The sequence below is a fragment of the Lissotriton vulgaris genome, chromosome 10, assembly GCF_964263255.1.
Source record: "Lissotriton vulgaris chromosome 10, aLisVul1.2, whole genome shotgun sequence".
Taxonomy (NCBI): Eukaryota; Metazoa; Chordata; class Amphibia; order Caudata; family Salamandridae; genus Lissotriton; species Lissotriton vulgaris.
The window spans coordinates 151346026-151367703 of NC_141698.1; positions in this window are offsets into that span (position 1 = coordinate 151346026).

Below are 21678 nucleotides of genomic sequence, written 5' to 3' on the forward strand. Positions count from 1 at the left end.
AACAAAACAGCACAATAATAATAATAAATTTGAGGTTTGCAGGGGATTCTAGGTAGGGAAATGTTGGGGGACCCATGCAAGCCATACCTTGCTGGACTCCCCAGGGTGTTTAGTTTTCAGAAATGTGTGGGTTTTGTAGGTTTTCCTCAATGTTCACCATGCCCGGGGCCAAAAACTCATGGGACCCCCCCTTGAAAAACCAGGTTGTTTTGTTATAGAAAATTTTGTAGTCACCTCAATAGGTTTTGGGCCCTTGCCAGTTGGGGGTACTTGACCCACCCACAAAAGTGAGGTACCATTTTTCTCAGAAGACTTTTGGAAATGCAGAGTGGGTGAAAATTTGTGGATCCACACCGATTCCAGAACTTCCCACCACAGAAATGTGAGGAAAATGTGTTTTTGGGACAAATTCTGAGGTTTCAAGGGATTCTAGGGATTCTGGGTAACAGAACCTGGTGAGAGCCAGACAAGTCACCCCCATAAATGCATTCCCCTCGTAGTCTAGTTTAAAAAAATGTATAGGTTTGCTAGGTATCTCTAGGTACCGGCAGAGTTAGGGTTCAAAATCTACAGCTAGGCACTTTGCAAAAAAAGTTTCATTTTCACTGCGAAAATGTGTTGTGTCCACATTGCATTTTGGGCCGATTCCTGTCGTGGGCACTAGGCCTACCCACCTAAGTAGGGTACCATTTTTCTCGGAAGACATTGGGGAACGCCGAGTGGATGGAATTTTGTGGATCTACGTAGATTCCAGAACTTTCCACCACAGAAATGTGAGGAAAAGGGTTTTTTTGACACATTTTTAGGTTTGCAAGGGATTCTGGGTAACAGAACTTGGTGAGAGCCAGTCAAGTCACCCAATCCTGGATTCCCCTGGGTGTCTATTTTTGAAAAATGTATAGGTTTGCTAGGTTTCCCTAGGTGCTGGGAGAGTTAGGGTTAAAAAAATCGAGAGCTAAGCACTTTGCAAAAATGAGTCAGTTTTCACTGTGAAAATGTGGTGTGTCCACGTTGCGTTTTGGGCCGTTTCCTGCCACGGGCTCTGGACCTACCCACACAACACAAGTGAGGTTAATTTTTTCTCTGAAGACTTTGGGGAATGAGGGGTGGGTGGAATTTTGTGGATCCAACCAGATTCCAGAAATTTCCACCACAGAAATGTTAGGAAAATGAGTTTTTTGGGACACATTTTTAGGTTTGCAAGGGATTCTGGGTAACAGAACCTGGTGAGAGCCAGTCAAGGTACCCCATCCTGGATTCCCCTTGGTGTCTAGTTTTCGAAAATGTATAGGTTTTCTAGTTTTCCCTAGGTGCCGGCAGAGCTATGGTTCAAAATCGAAAGGGAGGCACTTTGGCAAAAAAGGTCTGTTTTCACTGTGAAAATCTGGTGTGTCCACGTTGCTTTTTGGGCCGTTTCCTGACGCGGGCACTAGGCCTACCCACACAAGTGAGGTACTATTTCTCTCCGAAGACTTTAGGAAACGCGGGTGGGTGGAATTTTGTGGATCCACGCAGATTCCAGAACTTTTCACCACAGAAATGTGAGGAAAATTTGTTTTTTTTACAAATGTTTAGGTTTGCAAGGGATTCTGGGTAATAGAACCTGGTGAGAGCCAGTCAAGTCACCCCATCCTGGATTTCCCTGGGTGTCTAGCTTTCAAAAATGTAAAGGTCTGCTAGGTTTCTCTTTGTGTCGGCAGAGCTAGGGTTCAAAATCTACAGCTAGGCAATTTACAAAAAAAGGGTCAAACAGGGGGGCGTGGCCAAGATGGCGGGCTAGGAGGACGCACTCTCCATGGGCTCCTGTGTTCCCGTAGCCCTGCACTGCTTCTACGCCGCTGATCTCCCCCAGATGGAGCGGCAAAGACGCCTACCGGAGCCGGGGACCCTGCGGTGCATTCCGGACCCGCTGGCGGTCCTGTAGCCCCTGCTGGGCGGCGATCGGGGTCCGTGGAGTGAGGGCCGGCCGGGAGGCGGACAGAGGCCCAAGAGACCAGCGACTGGCATCTGCCGGGGAGTCCGTGCCTGGCACCAGAGAGGCAGCGGGAGACCCGGAAGGGGAGCTGTGCCCAGATGAGAGCCACTGCTGGGCGCTTAAGGAGGCGGAACGAGTTGAAGCGGCCGGCGGCTCGGCCGGCGTGACGCAGGGAGGAGCCGACGGAGGTAGACTACGGCAGCCCGGGGATTCGGGGACCCAGTTGGGCCGGAGCGCCGCGCGGACCCAGGCCCGCCCCTTTCGCGCCCCGGGAGGACGGCGGGGACGGCGGCGGGTCGGGTGGTGCATTGGAGGGTCCCCACAGCACAGACTCGGGTTTTGGGCCCCGCTCTGGTCCGGCGTCCGGCCGGTCCCCTCCGAGGAGCCTGTCGTGAGGTGCGACTGCACTGGCTCGGGGCCCAGGTTGGACTTGGACCTCTGCTCCTCTCCATAGCGGAACGGGAGCCGGCGACTGCTGCGGGGGTCTCCCGGCGGATCAGGGGCAGCCACTGGGAATTCCTGGTCTTAGCGCACGGGGGGGCAGTGATTGCGCTGCTGGTGAGGACGGATAAAGGGGCGGCCTGGGGCACCTCTCGCTGCCCCACTGCACAGCACGGCCTGCAGGCCGACGGAAGTGGCAACGGGAGTGGCAGGGGCCGGGTGCGGGTCCGGAGCGGTGGTCTGCACCCTGAGGAAACGGTGGACCGCTAGTGGAGCGAGAGAAGACATATCAGCGGCCGCCACTACAAGGCCTCTCCTCCTGTTCTGCTGATCGGCTGGGGGGACCTCCCGTGGACTGCAACGCCCTTCCCTGCACAAGTCTTTTGATTGCCCTGGGGGCTTTTTGGTGGAAAATAAGCGGAGGAGCGACGCCTGCTAGGGGGTCTTGGCGCTAAGAACACCTGGGGCATCCAAGCTTCTACATTGCCCTATCGCTCAGGACTCCGAGGGCGCCTTGCAGACTACAGCACGCCCACTCACTCAAGATGTCGAGCTCCAGAGGGGGAAAGAAAGGAGACCGCACCTTGCCCGAGATGTTGAACAGAGGAGCCCCACGCCAGGACAGAGGTCAGACGGCCCGAGCCCCCCGGCTGGCTCCCGGGGCGCGGAAGGGGGGGAACCCCCGGTGACAAGATCCTTTCTGGAGTCGTTGTTCGGCACCCTCAGGGAGGACTTCCAGGCGCTAAAGCAGGAGGTGGCAGGGGAAGTACGCGAGGTAAGAAGAGAAGTCGACTCGCTTGGAGAAAGAGTGTCCTCTGTGGAGGAAGCGGGCCATTCCCGGGACGAGGAGATCGCGCACCTGCAACAAGAGGTCCTGAGGCTCAGGGATCAGCACATCGACCTCCAGACCCACAATGAGGACCTTGAGAACAGGTCCAGGCGCAATAACATTCGGGTGCGTGGTGTCCCGTCTAAAGAAGAAGGGGAGGACGTGGCCGCCTATTTGAGAGACCTATTCCGAGACATATTGGGGGAACCCGGAGACTTCCCTGTGAGGATTGATAGAGCGCATAGAGTGGGCCCGCCTCGACGGGCTTCGGCACCACCGCCAGACATTCTGGCCTTCCTTCCGGACTTCCCCTTGAAGGAGCGGATTCTTCGCGAAGCGCGACGACAGCAGCCCCTGACTTTCCGAGGACAACAGGTGGCCCTCTTTCAAGACTTGTCAGCAATCACACTGCAAAAACGCAAATCATTTAAAATAGCCAAGGACTTTTTGCGAGAACATGGCACGCAGTACTCTTGGGGCCACCCCTTCAGAATCATTTTCCGATGGAACGGAACTCTGCACCAGCTGCGGTCTCTGCAGGACGTTTGCGAGGTGCTGGGCCTCACGGCGACAGAAGGAGATACTCCCACGCCCCACCGCCGGCGCAGCACCAGGGACGGCTGGCAGTTGATCCGGAGGCGGCGCTCTGCTTCCCAGCCTTTGCGACCCGACTCGCCCACGATCCAAGCAGGTGCGCTTCAGGAAGTGTCCAGAGAAACGTCGGCCGAGGAAGTGGCCTTGACGGCCTGAACGAACTCCGAGGGGAGATCAAAATAGCCTCTTCATTAATGCAGGTGCGAGGGTTCCGGGGACGGGGGGGGGGGCGAAGGGGAGTGGGTTGTGGCTAGACGTCCACTTTACTAACTTTCCACGGCCTTGTCCAGTATGGACCGGACTGGGACAATGAAGTTGATTGAAGGGTTGTGCGAGAGGGGGGAGAGGGAAGGGGAGGGAGGGAAGGTGGGCCATTGGCTAATGGACTCACCGGACAAGGGAGGGGAAGAATTGGAGTTTGAACGGTTGGTTGTGAAGGGGGCGGGTGTGGGAGTTGATTTTGGAGGTTTGGGGTTCAGGGTGTTGTGCGACAGAGAGGGGGGAGGGAAGGGGTTGTGTTTGGGGGGGGGAGCTCTTAGAGCGGGAGGGGGTGGGACAGGGGGACCGTACTGTGCTATAGTATCATTTGCTTTCACCGCGCGCCACTGTTCCTTATTGTTGATCATGGGGCTTCCCCTACAAGGCCGAGCCAGCCTTACTAAGCACTACCTGTATCCTCCTCATTGATGGCCCTTAAGATTCTAACCTTGAATGTGAAGGGGGTGAATAATCCAGTTAAGCGTAAGGCTGTATTGTCCCTACTTGATGATGCCCGGGCAGACATTTGTCTCTTACAGGAGACCCACCTCCTAGCCAAAGACTGCCACAGACTCGAACACCGAAATTCCCCACACAGTTCTTCTCCTCCGGCACCTCCAAAACGGCAGGGGTCGCAATCCTGGTGTCTAGGAAGTTCAAGGGGGAGATTCTCCATAAGGTGACTGAACAGAGGGGGAGGCTCTTAGCTTACAGGGTCAAAATAGGAAGACTGGTGTTCACTATAGGCTCGATATACAGCCCCAACGATCGACAGGAACAGTTTCTGCTCAAGGCCCTAGAGGAGGTGGCGACCACTCCGGATAGGCATATTATCCTGGGAGGAGACCTGAATATGGTCTTCGATGCACCCTTAGACAGGTCGACACAGAGACGCTCACAGACAGGAGAATTCTCACAATTGATCAGGTCCCGTATGGAAGATCTTGACCTACATGATCTGTGGCGACGCCTTCACCCTACGACCCGAACCTATTCATACTACTCACACGCCCATAAGTCCTGAGCGAGGCTGGATCATCTCCTGGTGATGGGCCCAGTCTACAAGCTTGCTACGACCTCTGACGTAGGGGTGTTTTCCTTATCGGATCATGCCCCGGTGGTAGGCACATTTCAACTGCCCCCTGTCTCTCCCTCGCGAAGAGTCTGGCGTCTCAGAGACACCCTACTTCACAAGCAATCAGTAGTAAAACGTATACGCGATTCCATGGCTGAATACCAGCAACACAATGATAATGATGACACCACCCGCGCAACACAATGGGCCGCCTTGAAGGCGGTACTTCGCGGCGAGTTCATCGCGGTCTCCTCAGCGGAGAATAAGGAACGTCAATTAAAACGGGACGAACTTACGAGCAAGGTGAGGGAATTGGAGCAGGTGCACCAAAGAACAGGGGCACCCAGAGTCTGGAGGCAACTTAAAGCCGCCTGGAAACTCCTGTCCGCGCTAGACATGGATAGAGCAGAATACGCGGTGCTACGCCTGAAACATAAGTACTACACCGGCGGGGACAGGTGTGGCCGACTCCTTGCGAATAAGCTTCGCATGCAACACCAGAGACACCGGGTGAAAGAGCTGTTGGTTCCTGACGGAGGGACAGCCACAGAGGATGACCAGATTGCGGACGGCTTCCGTCGGTACTACGCCGATCTCTACGCGGGGGTACCCCCCTCGTCGCAAGCTGAAGATGACTATCTGGAATCAGTCGATCTCCCCTCCCTTACCTCGGACCAAGCCCAGCACTTGGAGCGAGAGATCAGGATCGAGGAGGTAGTCACTGCTATTTCCCGTCTCAAACTAGCGAAGGCCTCGGGACCCGATGGGTACACCCCCCTCTTCTATAAGACATTCTGCCAAGACTTGGCACCGTTGTTGACACGCCTCTTCAACTCGTTCTCGGAGCCCGGGGCCATCCCTTCGGACTTACTCCAGACAACAGTGTCGGTGATCCCCAAGCCCGGTAAGAATCGGACCGAATGCGGATCCTACCGGCCGATCTCGCTCCTAAACGTGGACCTTAAATTATACACGGGGGTCCTCGTGGCGCGTTTGGCCCTACACATGCCGGGGCTAATTGACCCGGACCAAGCGGGGTTTATTCCAGGTAGACAGACGATCGATAATACCAAACGGGTGGTCCATTTACTGGAGAAGGCCTCCCGAATTCCCGGAGAACGTATGCTGCTTTCCATTGACGCGGAGAAAGCGTTCGACCGGGTGCACTGGCCATATCTGGAGAAGGTGCTGTGTAAGCTGGGTGTGGGTGAGAAGTTTCGTCACCTGATATTTAATTGCTATAGATTTTCGTCTGCAGTGGTGAGAGTGAACGGTTGCAGCTCTCGGAAGTTCATGATAGAGAGGGGCACCAGGCAGGGGTGCCCGCTATCACCTCTCCTCTTCGCCCTTTATATGGAGCCGTTTGCTCAGAGGATTCGTCAGAACCCTGATGTGACGGGCATCCGAATGGGGGAGTTCGTTCACACCCTTAGTCTCTATGCAGACGATGTGATTTTAACACTAGATGATCCTAGAAAGTCCCTCCCTGCTTGTATCGCCGAGCTGGACTGCTTCGCCACGGTGGCGGGCTTTAAAATGAACTTGCGGAAGTCGGCGGCCCTTGATATCTCGTTATCTCCAGCCACGAGAACCAAATTACAGAGGCTCTTCCCCATGAACTGGTCGAGGGATCTAGTGCCTTATCTGGGCATCCTCCTGGCACCCTCTATCCCTGCTATGGTGACGGCCAATTACACGGCCTTAGGCAAGAAAATCAAGGAAGAACTAGCCCGCTGGGACAAAGGGATGCTATCGCTGCTGGGCAGAATAGCTGCGATGAAAATGACCCTCCTACCGCTAGTCCTGTATCTCTTCAGGGCCCTACCGCTTCAACCCCCTAAGGGGTGGATTAGACAGGCCCAGGCGGATATCGCACGCTTTTTATGGCAAGGCCGCAAACCCAGACTTAAAAGAACCTTGTCCACGCTGTCACCTGAGTCCGGTGGCCTCGGCATACCGGACCTGACCAAATATTTTCAGGCGACACAACTACGATACCTAGTGGAGTGGACCAGGTGGGAGTCTGACAAACATTGGTTGTTTCAAGATCAGGCGGTGGCGGGTCGGACACTACAAGAGGTGCCCTTCTTGCGTAGACCCCACCACCCCCTCAACCTTTATGCGTCATTTGTCACGCGGGTTCCACTGCAGGTGTGGGACGCTGTGAACAGCAAACACGAACTCACCACCTTTCCGTCTCCGTTCACACCGATAATAGAGAACCCAGATTTCGGCCCCGGCATGGAGCCCGGAGCCTTTGCGCGCTGGCGAATGGCTCGATGCTCTGCATTGTTCCATGTATATGGCCCGGAGGGCGCCGTGCCCTTCCAGGACCTTCGACGAGAATTCGACCTGCCTGAAACAGAACGCATGAGATATATGCAGGTGCGTCACTGGGCACTCCAACCGCAGGTGCGAGACCTGGCAGATCGGAAACTCACACCTTATGAACGATGGCTGGTGACACGTTCCTCAGACGCCAAGCTCATCTCAGATCTATATAGGCTCCTGCAGCCCCCTTCGTCCCACATCTACAATCCCGGACGGGAGCGCTGGGAACGGGAACTCGGAAGACCGCTGAGCCACACTGACTGGGATCACATCTCCTACCGGGCACAACACTCCGCTTATCACACTGGGCTCACTGAAACATTCACAAAACTCTCCACCTACTGGTACTACACTCCCGCAAGATTGCACGAAATGAGTCATAACATTCCACAGACTTGTTGGCGAGACTGTGGACAGATTGGAACACTTACTCATGTCCTATTGGAATGCCCTTTACTGAGTCCCTATTGGGAGGAGGTGTTGGAGGAGATAGACCGATGCTTTGAAATTGAATTGCCTCGCTTCCCTGCCTATGTTCTGCTGGGTCTGCCCAATGGCCTTATGTATCCCCTGAAATCTAAGAAAGGCAGACAAATAGCGATCGCACTGGGCTCGGCAATCCAGAACATACTCATTTATTGGCGCACTACCACGCTCCCCACTGCTGTTGGTTGGTTGCACAGGTTGTGGCATGTCTTGGGAATGGAAAAGATGTCCCTTATGGCGGCAGGAGAGGTAGACACATTTGAGGAGTTGTGGTTGCCCTTCCATACCTTATTACAGTCAGAATTCAGGGAGATTACCTGTCCCAGGTACCTTAGGCTGCTGCGACTGACATCCCCGGCAGCCCCATCCACATGAAGCACTCCTGAGGACAGTAGGGGCGGAGGGAATGGACATACTGCACAGTTGGAGAAGTAAGGCACCCTTGGCACAGTACGGAGGGTGGGGGGTGGGGTTTGGTACTGGGAAGGGAGGGGGGGGAGTTGGGTAAGGGGGAGTTGGTTTTTGGAATTGTCTCACACGCATGTGCGCCTGACATACAGACCTGAGAACTGCTGGTCCTATATCACTGTAGTTGCACGCCGCACCCCTATAGCGGACTATTTACACTACTTTAATCAAGACAATTGTAGTTGTTGATCTGTATTGTTTCTCCTTTTTCAATGATGCAATAAAATACTTTAAACCTAAAAAGGGTCAAACAATAGTCGAGCATCTTCGAATAAAAATGCAATAAAGTGCAGAGCGTTCAAATCATAAAAGGTGCCTTTTTTTTAACTAATCGGCTTATGCCATAGTACACATTGATAACACCGTCAAATACAATTTAATAAAGTGCATTCAATTCGATACTAAAAATTAAATAGGTATTACAATTTTTTTCTCCCCCAGCACTTGCCGATTTTCCACCTGTTCCATATATTTCCATACCTCGGTGCATCTTTTAATAGCCAACTCTTTTAGCATAGGCTTATCGAATTTTCTTGTTCAAATTATTTTATTATGTCATTCTAAATAGGCTGGTACTTTGGTAGTCATCCAGTTCTGGAGAATCAGAGAGTGAGCCACTAAAGAGGCAATCACTATGAATGTCTCCTCCCCTCTGGACATTGCTACGGTTAGTCTCTGGCTGCTGAACCCGAAAAGTGCTATTGCAGGCTCAGGATCCAATCTTTTCTGTAATCCAAGGCTGAGAGCGGCAAAAACTCTCTCCCAAAACTGTCCTAATATCAGAAATGTGAAGAAAATATGAAGCCACCTCCCTCACCCGCCAACTGACAGCGGAAAGCATCTATTCTCCATTTTTGGACGCATCTTATGGAGTGCTTTGGGGGTATGCTACGCCATCCAGCGCGACAAAAAAGCCATTCTTTTAAAATTTGCCGCTGTTAAAGCCTTGATACCCAGTTGCAAGATGGTTTGCCACTCCACATCTGAGAAGGTACATTGCATGTCCTGAGTCACTTTTCTGGAAGTTTATTAACCACCAGAGACTCCCCTTGGGTCCCTAGAAGGCGTTACCAATTCCCCACCCCCCTTAACTGTGTTCTGAAGAGAGCAGGCGTAACCGGTGTGGGATCTGTACTAGTTGGAAAGTAGTACTTGTTTAACAAATGTGAAAAAAGGAGACACCCCCCCCCCCCCCCCCCCAAAAAAAAAGCTTGTTCCGATCACGCCACCTTGCTTGGACCTCTTGCCAAGTATTACATCTCTCGCCGACTATGAAATGGCCCAGCTCTTTAAACCTGTTGGCTTTCCAAAACCTTGAATGACTATTCTGGATTTGGAGGCCCAGCCTTTCACATTCTGTATGGCACACAACAAATGTGCTGCGGCATCAGAAAAGACAGCAAGGAATTAGGGTCCATCTTCCTTGCAGATCAAAAAATGAGTCAATGTTTGTGATACTTGATGGGGTAAAATGGTGCCGTGGGGGGTGTCTCAGGCAACCGAATCGTTTGGTGCAGAAAAAAAGCAGCACAATGAATATTTAAAGTGGCAAGAGAGATGAGTTTAAACAGGGAGATTATGGGTAGTATTACGAGCCAGGTGGTGCAAAATTACCTCATGGAATTCCACTTTTTCCGATTCGAAGAAGTTAGGTTTATCTACACCCGGGTGTGGGAAAACCGAATTCATTTTTCCAGCCTGGAAAGCCGGCCAGAAAATTGCAGAAATCTTGTTCCCATTTTTTTCTGATAGATGAGAGCATACAATGTTCACAGCTGACAGAAAATACTTTCTCCTCCCCTCCCTACGGCAGTTCTTCACAGTGGCCTAACAAAAGCTCCCGCAGCCCCCCGTGGTGCGTGAGGGCCTCCGAGCTCCGGGAGCCACCTATGGCAGGCCCATGGCCAGGGAGCTTCGGACTGGGTCCAGAGAGTGGGGGGCCACAGCATGTAATTTGCAGAGGGGGCCCCTCAAGTATCATTACGCCACTGACCCTTCATTCAACCCCACCTAAAGACAGGCGCAAACGTAGAAAAGTGGTTGTCTGTAAAAGAGAGAGGAGAGGGTATGCATGTGTTTGAGAGTAAGAAACACAGGGAAAATTTGTGTTTGTGTGTTAGAGAGAGAAAAACAAGAGAAGTGTGAGTTTGTGGATGATTGAGTGTGTGTGTTTCTGTATGTGAAGGGGTATGTAAGAGTCTGGGTCTGCATCAGCGTGCATGTGTGTCCATGTTTTTGATTGTATGTGAGAGAGGGAAAAAAGAAAAGTACATGCAAAAATAAGAGAGTCAATTTTGCTGGCAGGCATGGTCTTGTAAACAGTGGCCTAACAAAAGCCCCCGCAGCCCCTAGGAGCCCTACAAGCACCAGGGTCCCGCTCCGGTACTGGCGGGTACCTGGCCTGAGAGCTCCAGACTGTGTCCGGATAGGGGGGCCCCATGTATGTCCTTTGCAGGGGGGCCCCCTCATGCTTCGTTACACCACTACTTGTGAATCTTATACTGGCAATCTCCAACTCATGAGTCTGTGCCCATTATTGGAAAGGCTTGCCAGTAGTTTTGAATGTATACATTAAGTTTGCAAGCATTGTTTACAAACGAAAATGGTTTAGTACTGTGTGAAACCTGTAGTTTGATCATGGAGTGTTCGGCAGTGGTTCAATGTGCTTTCATACTTGAGACACGAGGACAGTTACTTTTTACTGACCGGTAGGTGAACAGTAACCCCAGATATGTACTGCATGAATACTGTATGCTTCATTTATCACTAAGCCCAAAATCTCTATGGGCTATTGACATTTAACGTGTTATTTTGATCCTTGGTCCTATCTAAGGGTTCAAATATAGGCCATACAAATTGTTTAGGGACTGAGTTTTGTTTAATACTTTGTTTGTCTCATTTGATGTAAACAACCTATGTTAGCACTATTTTTGAATTATTTTGTTGTTTGAGGGGTTACTAATCTAAGGAACCTCTCTCTCTCAAAATGCAAACTTGATGTTCTGCATCACCACCTTGATACCTCTTAGGAAAGACTCTAAACTATGCTCTCACAAGCTTATGCATTGACCTTTAACCATAGATCTTCCGGAAAATGTATAGCTGGAACCTGAAATCACCTGATTGTTAGTCCTTTCAAGTCGTAAGCAAATGCTATTTCTGGTAGTAGTAAGAAGCTGCTGCCCAGCTCTAATGAACTGGCTCATTGAAAACTCTTACCTCAACAAGAACTAGTAGGATCCTACACTAGTGCCTTCCTGAACTTGGAGCTCCATCAGTCAGTACCAATGGACTCCGACTAAGGGCCTGTTTTAGACTTCGGCAGGCACAAATGTTACAGATATCCCGTCTGTCTCATCACAAGAGTATTATATCCTATGGCATTTGTAATAATGGGGAAAGGATATCCATTGCAGTTCTGACAGAGTAGCCCATTTGCCAAACTCAAAGACTGGCCAAAACTCTGCTGGCCTGTCCTGCTATTTCTGCGTACCTTATGTGTACAGAAGTCAACAAGCAGCCTATAGATCAGAGGAGGGCTGCAGAAAAGCAAACAAAAAAATGCAGGTGCGGGTAGTGGTGGAGAAGCCCTGGGTAATTGCACTTTATGCAGCACACACACCTGGACCTACAGGACAGCTCTGCTGAAAAGTATCAGATATACTAGGTGAGAAAGTGGATTATTGGTTGGGGTGGTCGGCAGACCACCACAAGTAAAAATGTCACTATTCTTGTTAGCTTCCGTAAAGGTTGCAGTAATTTAAACCTGGGCTCAACCCTCGGTAGCTATAGTACAGAACAGACAGGCTTAACTTAAGAAAATGTGTAAAGCAATTTGAAGGACCGAAACAGTTAAAAAAATCAAAAGCACATCATAATAAACATTGCACATATAAACATTTTAAATATTTCAATGAATTAGATGACACTAAAACAACAAACATTTGATAAGGGGAACCCAAGATATGAATTTGCAAAGTTTGAATTACATTTTAGTGCCAAAAAGCACAAAGTGCCAATTGCAGGGTATGGGTCACACAATTAAGGTTTAAGGCTGCCTGCGATAGAGCGTGAGTCAGATACAAGGTCTAGGCAGGTCCCAATCAAAGAGTTACTCTCAGACTTAGAACATTTCTGAGAAGGTAAAGTCCTCAGCGGAGCAAGGTCGCAGGATGGATCCGAAGAAACTTTCTACCATAGGACTTAGTGCCTGATTTAGAGTTTGGCTGGCAAGTTACTCATTCACAAACATGACTTATATCACATCCACTGTAATACAAAAGCATTATATTCAATGGCTTCTTCTCATACAGCGGATGGAATTTCTGTCACACTTGTGATGGAGTATCCCATCCGCCGAACTGTACATTAGGTCGTTATTCTCTTTTTTGGAAGTTTGATTCGTCCAACAAGACAAGGCTGCAGGCTGTAGCCAGAGAAGGTTCAACAGCATCAGATGCCACTTGGCATCGGGCCCACTGAATTGGATATGCTGCTGGAGAGAAGAATGTAGCTGGAGCTCTGGTGAAGTAAGGTCCACCAGCAATTCACCCTCATGGGATTGGCTTGGCAGGTTGGCCTTTGGTTCTCCAGGCAAAAATCCTTGAAAATGTTTTCAAGTCCGAGGTAGGCTAGATAGGAGGAGTATATTATGACACTTATCTAAGGGTCCCAGGACCTTAGGAACACAATTTAAAGGTCAGGGTTCACTCTAGTAGAAGCAACCAGCAGGATCCAGGGAGATCCAGTTGGAACTGGTCCTCTAGACTCTTCAGGAAAGTGGGATTCTAGCTGCTTTTGTTTCAGTGTTGCATAACTGAAGGTCAACCAATTGGCCCTCGGAGTCCACTTCTCAGTTGTGGGCACAAGTGGGAGCAGGTCCAGCCCTTAGGGTTCTCACAGGTCACAACAGCAGGCGCAGCCCTTCTGTATTCCACAAGTCCAGAGGAGGGTTGAAGATGGTACAGGGGGTGCCACAATTTTCCCAATAAACTATTTTAATTTTGCGTAATATCATGGAAAAATGTGTGATGAAGGATAAACAGTACTTATTGCATACTGCAGATTTCCACTGCACAGAATCTATAAGCATAGATAAAAACATGTATTTAAAATGCAGTACATGTGAGTCACATACTATTCACATTAGTATTTGGCAAATTGGAGAGAAATGAGAAAGAACACTTTTTACAGGGTCCATCCTCATACAAAAAGGTAAGCATTATTATAAGGTGACATCAACAATAGTTACAACCATGTATCATTAGGGATCTGAAAGAAACACGTTAGTGTTAGATTCCTTACCTTAGAATATCCCCAGGCGTCAGTCTGGATCCGGAAACTTTTGCGTAGCAGTACCCCTGCGCGTCGGTAGGCGTCGTCTGCAGGCGTCCCCTGCGGCTCCGCGTCCGTCGTCGGCGTCGTGCGCCGTGATGACGTCGCTGGAGTATATAGACGCCGCCTCCGCGCGCTGACGTCAGTTCTTCTTTTTTCCGCGCCAGTGGACGCAGATCTGAAGAGCAGTACTCCGGTCTTTTGACCAAGTTTTTCGAATTGTTATTTCACTCTTTGTGCCTGATAGGATGCCTGGGTACAAGCACTGTGATGACTGTGAGCGCACGATGTCGGTCACAGACCATCACCGCCTCTGTCTCCGGTGTCTGGGCCCCGACCACGACGTGGACTCCTGCGTCGACTGCCGGGCCCTCACCAACAAGGCTAGGCGGGAGCGGTCCCGCAAGCTACTGGAGCTCCGGGTGTCGGCCCCACGTCGGGACCGGGAGCGGTCCCGGTCCGGCCGGAGGTCGATAGAGCGTTCGAGGGAGCGGTCGCGGAGCCGCGCCGAGCGTTCCGGAAGTCGACACCACTCGTCGGGCTCATCAGGTAGGAAGCACAAGAAGTCGGGGCGTCGTCATCGTACCCCCGACTCCCCCCGACGCTCGCGCGATGCGGCCGGGGGCTCGGGTGACCCCAACCCCGCGGCTCCGCGAGAGTCGCCGGCGCGGCCTGCCTCATACCCTCCGGTCCCTGGGCACGGCGCGACACCTGAGGAGATCGAGGCGTTCCTCATGGCCATGAGGGCGCTCGGTTCTCCGACGGGGCCTACGGCGCCTTCGGGCCCAGTGCCACCGTCTCGGGGCCCTAGCGGTTCGGGTGTCCCTGCCTCGGCGCCGTCGGGTGCTCCGGCCCCGGCGCCGCCGACGGCTCCGACCCCGGCGCCGCAAGGGCCTTCGGGATCGGCGCCGGCTGGTCTTCCGGCCTCTCCGGCGCCGTTACCATCGGGTTACCCCCGACGCCGTCCCCGCACGGCACCGGTTCTCCGGTGCCGGCTCCGGCCGGCAGCGGGGCTCCGACGCCGGCTCCGGGCGGCGCCGTCCCCTTACCTTCCCCGACGCCGGACGCGGAGTCGGACCGGCGTCGCTCGACGCCGGGCTCGGCGCCGGTGGGGCCCATGAACCCCGAGGAGCCGGTCTACATCATTGACTCCGAATACGGAGAGGATGAAGAGTTCGGTGAAGGTTGGGAGGGGTCCGAGGACCCTCTGTCACGCGAGTGCCAGTATGACCCGGACTGGACAGGTGACTTGGGGGATGCCAGTGGTCTGGACGACTCTCCTAACCCTGGTTTGATCTCTCCTCCATCCGTGGCATCGGTGGAGGGAGCTGCATATTTAGTGGTGCTGATGAGGGCTGCCAAGGCCTTACACCTTGAGCTCCCCGTCGCGGCTGTGAGGCCTAACATCCTCACTGAGGTCTTCAAACCACAGTCATGCCCACAGGAGCCACTGCTGCCGTTTAATGAAGCTTTGTCAGACGTTCTGTTGGGCACGTGGTCCAGGCCCGCTTCAGGTGCGCCTGTTGATCGGAACGTGGCCAGGCGCCACCGTCCTTGTCCGGACGACCCCAAGTTCCTGTCTACCCACCCCACTCCTGAGAGTCTGGTGATCCAGGCCTCGACCTCCCAGTCCGCATTCCCGTCGGCCCCGCCCGACCGGGAATCCAAGAGGTATGACCAGTTTGGCAAGAAGGTCTTCTCGTCCATTAGTTTGGGCCTGCGGTCTTGCAACACCGCTTGCCTCTTGGGCCGCTACACCCACTCTGTGTGGGATACGGTCCCGGAACTGCTGCCAGAATGCCCCATGGAGGTGCGGGCAAAACTCGGTCAGGCTGTGGCTGAGGGCCGAGATGCCGCTAAATATTCGATACGGTGTGGTCTTGATACGACCGACTCGCTGGGCAGAGCTATGTCAACGACGGTGGCGATTCGTCGCCACGCCTGGCTGAGATCCGCCAACTTTTCGGCAGATGTCCAGAATACGTTGATGGACATGCCGTTCGATGGCTGTCACCTGTTCGGTGATAAGGCGGACCACGCGCTTCAAGGACTCCAGGGTCACGGCCAAGTCCTTGGGTCTCTCGACCCAGCGTCAGCAACCGGGTTCGTTTCGTCCCTTTCGTGGCCAAGGAAGGGGCGCCCCCACACGTGCTGCCAGCCACGTGCCGCAACAATCCTTTCAACGCGGTGGCGGCCGTGGAAACCGCCGTGGTGGCGGTCGGGGACAACGGCGGGGTCAGACCACACCTCCCCCCGCAGCATCTGCCTCAAAATCCTCCTAGTCCGTGCTTTCGGCCCCATGTGACGCCAGTGGGTGGCAGGGTTCGCCATCACCACGCTCACTGGCGCACGATCACTTCGGACAGGTGGGTGCTGCAAATCGTCCGAAGGGGCTACTCCCTCCCCTTCGAGACCACTCCTCCAGCCATGCCACCGCAGAACCACCGTGTGTCGGGGGACCACTTGACACTTCTGCAGGAGGAAGTTACGGCCCTCTTGGCCAAGGGGGCCATCGAGCGCGTTCCTGGGCCAGAAGTAGGGCGTGGTTGCTATTCCCACTACTTTCTGGTACCCAAGAAGGACAAGGGGGGCCTACGTCCTATCTTGGATCTAAGGAACGTCAACGGCTTCCTCCGGAAAGAGAAGTTCAAGATGTTGACGTTAGCTCAGGTCTTGGCTGCTCTAGACCCACAAGACTGGATGGTAGCGTTGGACTTGCAGGATGCCTATTTTCACATCCCCGTCCTGCCGGCCCACCGGCGTTACCTGCGGTTCACGGTAGGCCAGGAGCACTTTCAGTTTATCGTGCTTCCCTTCGGCCTTACCAGCGCCCCACGGGTGTTCACAAAGGTGATGACGGTGGTCGCAGCCCATCTGCGCAGGTTGGGGGTTTCAGTCTTCCCCTACCTAGACGACTGGTTGTTGAAGGCGGGCTCGCCCCAGACAGTCGTCCACCACCTTCAGATGACGGCAGACCTCTTGCACGACCTGGGGTTCTCCATCAATGTGCCGAAATCACACCTGTGTCCCTCTCAAAAGCTCCTTTTCATCGGAGCGGTTCTGGACTCGGCGCAGTTTCGGGTTTATCCTCCGGAACGGCGGGTCCGGGATATTCAGGCTTTGATTCCCATCTTTCAGCCGCTATCCCGGGTTTCGGTCAGGTTGACGCTGCGGCTGCTGGGACTGATGGCTTCCTGCATCCTTCTGGTGCATCACGCCCGGTGGCGGATGCGGGCTCTGCAGTGGGACCTGAAGTTTCAGTGGGCCCAGCATCAGGGCAACTTGTCCGACCACGTCTTGATCTCGGAGGGCACTGCGAGACAACTGCAGTGGTGGCTTACGGACCGCGATTGGGTCAGAGGCAGATCCCTCTCCCTTCCCCAACCGGAGCACGTTGTTGTGACGGACGCGTCCCTCCAAGGCTGGGGTGGCCACTTGGGAGAGGCAGAGATCAGAGGCATCCGGTCTCCGGCGGAGTCCCGGCTCCACATCAACCTGTTGGAGCTGCGGGCGATTCGTCTAGCACTGAAGGCATTCCTCCCCTTTGTCAACGGGAGTGTGGTGCAGGTGTTCACCGACAACGCCACCGCCATGTGGTACTGCAACAAACAGGGCGGAGTGGGGTCGTGGACCCTTTGCCAGGAGGCTCTGCGCCTCTGGCAATGGCTGGAACGTCAGGGCGTGACTCTGACGGTTCAACACCTGGCAGGTTCCCTGAACGCCAGGGCGGACGAACTCAGCCGTCGGTGCTCGATGGATCACGAATGGCGTCTGAACTCGGACGTGGCGCAAGGTCTCTTTCTGCGATGGGGAGAGCCTTGGTTAGATCTATTCGCCACAGAAGAGAACGCGCAATGTCATCAGTTCTGCGCGTTGGAGTTTCCAAGACGGCACTCGCACGGCGACGCCTTTCGGCGCGAGTGGAGTTGCGGTCTGTTATACGCCTTTCCGCCTATACCACTTCTGCCCAGAGTGCTGAAGAAGATCAGGCGTGACCGGGCCCAAGTCATCCTTGTGGCCCCGGACTGGGCTCGAAGGTACTGGTATCCCGAGCTACTCAGCATGTCAGTCGGTCCCCCGATCCGCCTGCCCCTTCAGGAGGACCTTCTGTCGCAGCAACAGGGGACGGTTCTCCACCCGAACCTGTCCAGTCTCCACCTCCATGCTTGGAGATTGAGCGGCGGCAGTTGAGGCCATTTGACTTGCCTCCTGAAGTCTGTGATGTAATTCTGGCAGCCAGGCGTCCCTCCACTAAGTCGGTATACGCCTGTCGGTGGAACAGATTTGTGGCATGGTGCACAGCAAAGGCTGTGGATCCACTCTCTGCCCCTCTTTCCGAGGTTCTTCTGTTTCTTCTCTCTCTTGCCCAGCAGGGCTCTGCTCTGGGCACTATCAAGGGCTACCTTTCTGCCCTTTCAGCCTTCTTAAGGCTTCCTGATCAGCCTTCTTTGTTCAAATCCCCGATTGTAACTCGATTCTTGAAGGGCATCACTCACATGTTTCCACCTGTTCCGTTTGTGATGCCTCAGTGGGATTTGAACCTGGTTCTGACCTTTCTGATGTGTGCTCCCTTTGAGCCCCTTCATTCTTGCCCTCTCCGTCTCCTGACTTTGAAGACGGCTTTCCTGGTTGCCATCACCTCTGCCAGGAGGGTGAGTGAGCTCCAGGCTCTTTCTGTCAAACCTCCTTTCTTGTCCATTCATCCTGACAAGGTGGTTCTGAGGACTAGACCTTCTTTCCTGCCCAAGGTTGTTTCGGCCTTTCACATCGGGCAGTCCATCACCCTCCCTTCCTTCTTCCCGCCTCCGCATCCTTCAAAGGATGAAGAGCGGCTCCATCGTCTGGACCCAAAACGTGCGCTTTCATTTTATATGGATCGCACACGCCAGTTCCGGGTGGATGACCAACTGTTTGTTGGCTACGTGGGTGCGAAGAAGGGACGGGCGGTACATAAACGGACCATCTCTCGATGGGTCGTTCTCTGCATCAAAGCGAACTACTCTTTGGCTCGAAAGGAGCCTCCTGTTGGGCTGAGGGCCCATTCCACTCGGGCCACGGCGGCTACTACTGCCTTGGGCCGGGGAGTCCCTTTGCAGGACATTTGCCAGGCGGCTACGTGGGCCTCGCTGCACACTTTCGCGAGGCACTACTGCCTGGACAGTCAAGTCCGGAGGGATGGCTTCTTTGGCCGTTCTGTCCTCCAGGACTTTCTGGTGTAGGAATGTATTGGTTCGCAGACCCACCACCGGGGTTGGTATTGCTGGGGTATCTATTCTAAGGTAAGGAATCTAACACTAACGTGTTTCTTTCAGATGAACAAGTTACTTACCTTCGTGAACGATATATCTGTAAGAAACATTAGTTAGTGTTAGATTCCTTACCGAACCCACCCATCCTCCCCGTTCTGCGAACTGATACCCAGGGTTAAGGACATCCCTTTCAGGGCCCTAGTTTTACATGGCACCAGTGTTGGTTCTCTCATGGCTCTGCGTCTCCTGGCGCGGAAAAGCTGTGTACAAAGAACTGACGTCAGCGCGCGGAGGCGGCGTCTATATACTCCAGCGACGTCATCACGGCGCACGACGCCGACGACGGACGCGGAGCCGCAGGGGACGCCTGCAGACGACGCCTACCGACGCGCAGGGGTACTGCTACGCAAAAGTTTCCGGATCCAGACTGACGCCTGGGGATATTCTAAGGTAAGGAATCTAACACTAACTAATGTTTCTTACAGATATATCGTTACCGAAGGTAAGTAACTTGTTCATATGGATCAAGCAGCTGTCCATAGAACGAACCAAGAAAATAACAAACTAACCCCACCCCCTGCTCTTCTCGCGCTCCTGTGCTTTGTCCCTCCTATTGATGTAAAATAATTCCATAATAAATGGCGTGCGGGCGTCCGTGGTGTAACCCTCCACAGCCCAGAGTATCCCTGGTTCTCATTTCAACAAAGTTAGGGTGTTTTCAGTACAAAATGTGGGCCCATATCCGAAGGAGGTCAGACCATGTGGTTCCTTCAATTCAAATAACATGGTAGGCCAAGCTCTTAAGTAGTCTTCGAGCATATCATCCCTGTGTACACGTCTCATGCATACCTCTTCCACAACTGACCACTCAGAAACATCTTTCAACCATGCCATATATGTAGGGGGTGGCAGGCTAAGCCACCCTATCGCTATATGGCGCTTCTTTAAAACCAGGCCATGGAGGATGAATTTTCTACTCAATTCTTTCTTTGCAGGTGAAGAAAGGGGTGCCGCATTTATGTTCAGTGCCAGTCTGTGGGCAGAGGAAACCGCTTACAATGGGGTTAAACTTCGCAGGGGTTTCCCTACCCACTTTTTGTGCACTTTCTGTGTGTTTTCTTAACATTGTCCCAAAGTGCCCTTCTCCACCAGGATGGCAGAAACTTTCTTTCCCTTTGCACTGCTCCCTGTGCCTATCCAGAGCTGTGGCTAGGATAATGGGAACATCCTCCCTTGAGATTCTGGGGGCAGCTCCTCTCCCATTTGGACTGTTGTCTGGCTCTCTAGCAGGACAAGAGAGGGGACAGGCTTAGGTATGAGCTACATCTGCCTGTCACAGAATAGGAACTCTTTGAAGTTAAGTTCTTGTGCACTGATCAGATGGCCATTATCTCAGGGTAGGATCAACCCCTCCTCCCTTTTTTTCAGCTCTGGGAGCCACTTCACACCTAATCGAGGATTCCTTTGGCTCACGGATGATAGGACAGAAAGGCACATTTAGCTCAAGCAGGAAAATAGCAACTTTCCAAAAGTATTTTAACATTTTTTAATATTAAATTCAACTAGACCATTAAGTTGGATTTTAAATTACTATTAAAATGAGTACTTAAATCAAGTGGCATTAAGCATTATAAGGTGTTGTGATGTAACCCAGTGATTTCCTTTGGGGTAGCCAGCCTTGCAACAGCGAAATAGGATTTCAGGTTTTTTTTTACTGCCAGGACATGTAAAGCATAAAATACACATGTTCCACTTTTTAAATACCCAGCACCCTGCACTATGGGCGTTTTAGGATCCACCCTGCGGTGGCTCATAAGTATTAACAAGCATTGGCAAAGCCAATAGACCTCGCCTATGCAAGAGCTATTGGCTTTGCCAATATGTTTTAGCCATGTTTACACCACAGTGGCTGCTGTTCAGCATAGCTAAATATCCTCGGCATAGAGAATATTGCATTGAGTGGAGTGGCATAGAGAGAAGAAAAGCGCAGGGTGGGGAGAAGTAGCAGGCAGGAGGGAAAGAAGCAACATGGACGGGGATGCCAACATAGATATTGAAAGCGGACGAAGAAAAAATGTAAAACAAAACTACTACGGAGAGTGAAACTTAATTGCTTAATAAAGAGTTAGGCCAGGGCTGACTGCGAGGAAAAAAGAAAAAGAGGGAGAAAAGGTGTGTGGTAAGAGAGATAGAAACAATTTTGATAGAAGAAGAAAGGAAAAGGGGTGCGTGGTGAACTAGAGATGTCGGCGAAATCTCTCATCACGAACTCCGGGGCATATTATCAAGACAGGTGATAAAATTATCGCTGTTTTAGCGGCAGAAAACTGCTACTAAAAAGGCAATAATGAGCTTGATAATATGCTCTATTGAATTCCAATTGAAGCCCATGTTAGATGTCCTTCACATTTAACAGGGGCTTTAATTGGAATTCCATAGAGCATATTATCAAGCCCATTATCGCCATTTTACGGCTGTTTTCTGCCGCTAAAACAGCGAACATTTTATCACTTGTCTTGATAATATGCCCATCCGTCTCTTTTTAGTTTTTCATTCATCACCACTAGCTATTTCTCATGTTTGGAGTTGAAGGATGATGCAGAGATGGAGAGAGAGGCTGCAATCTAGCGAGGGGGAA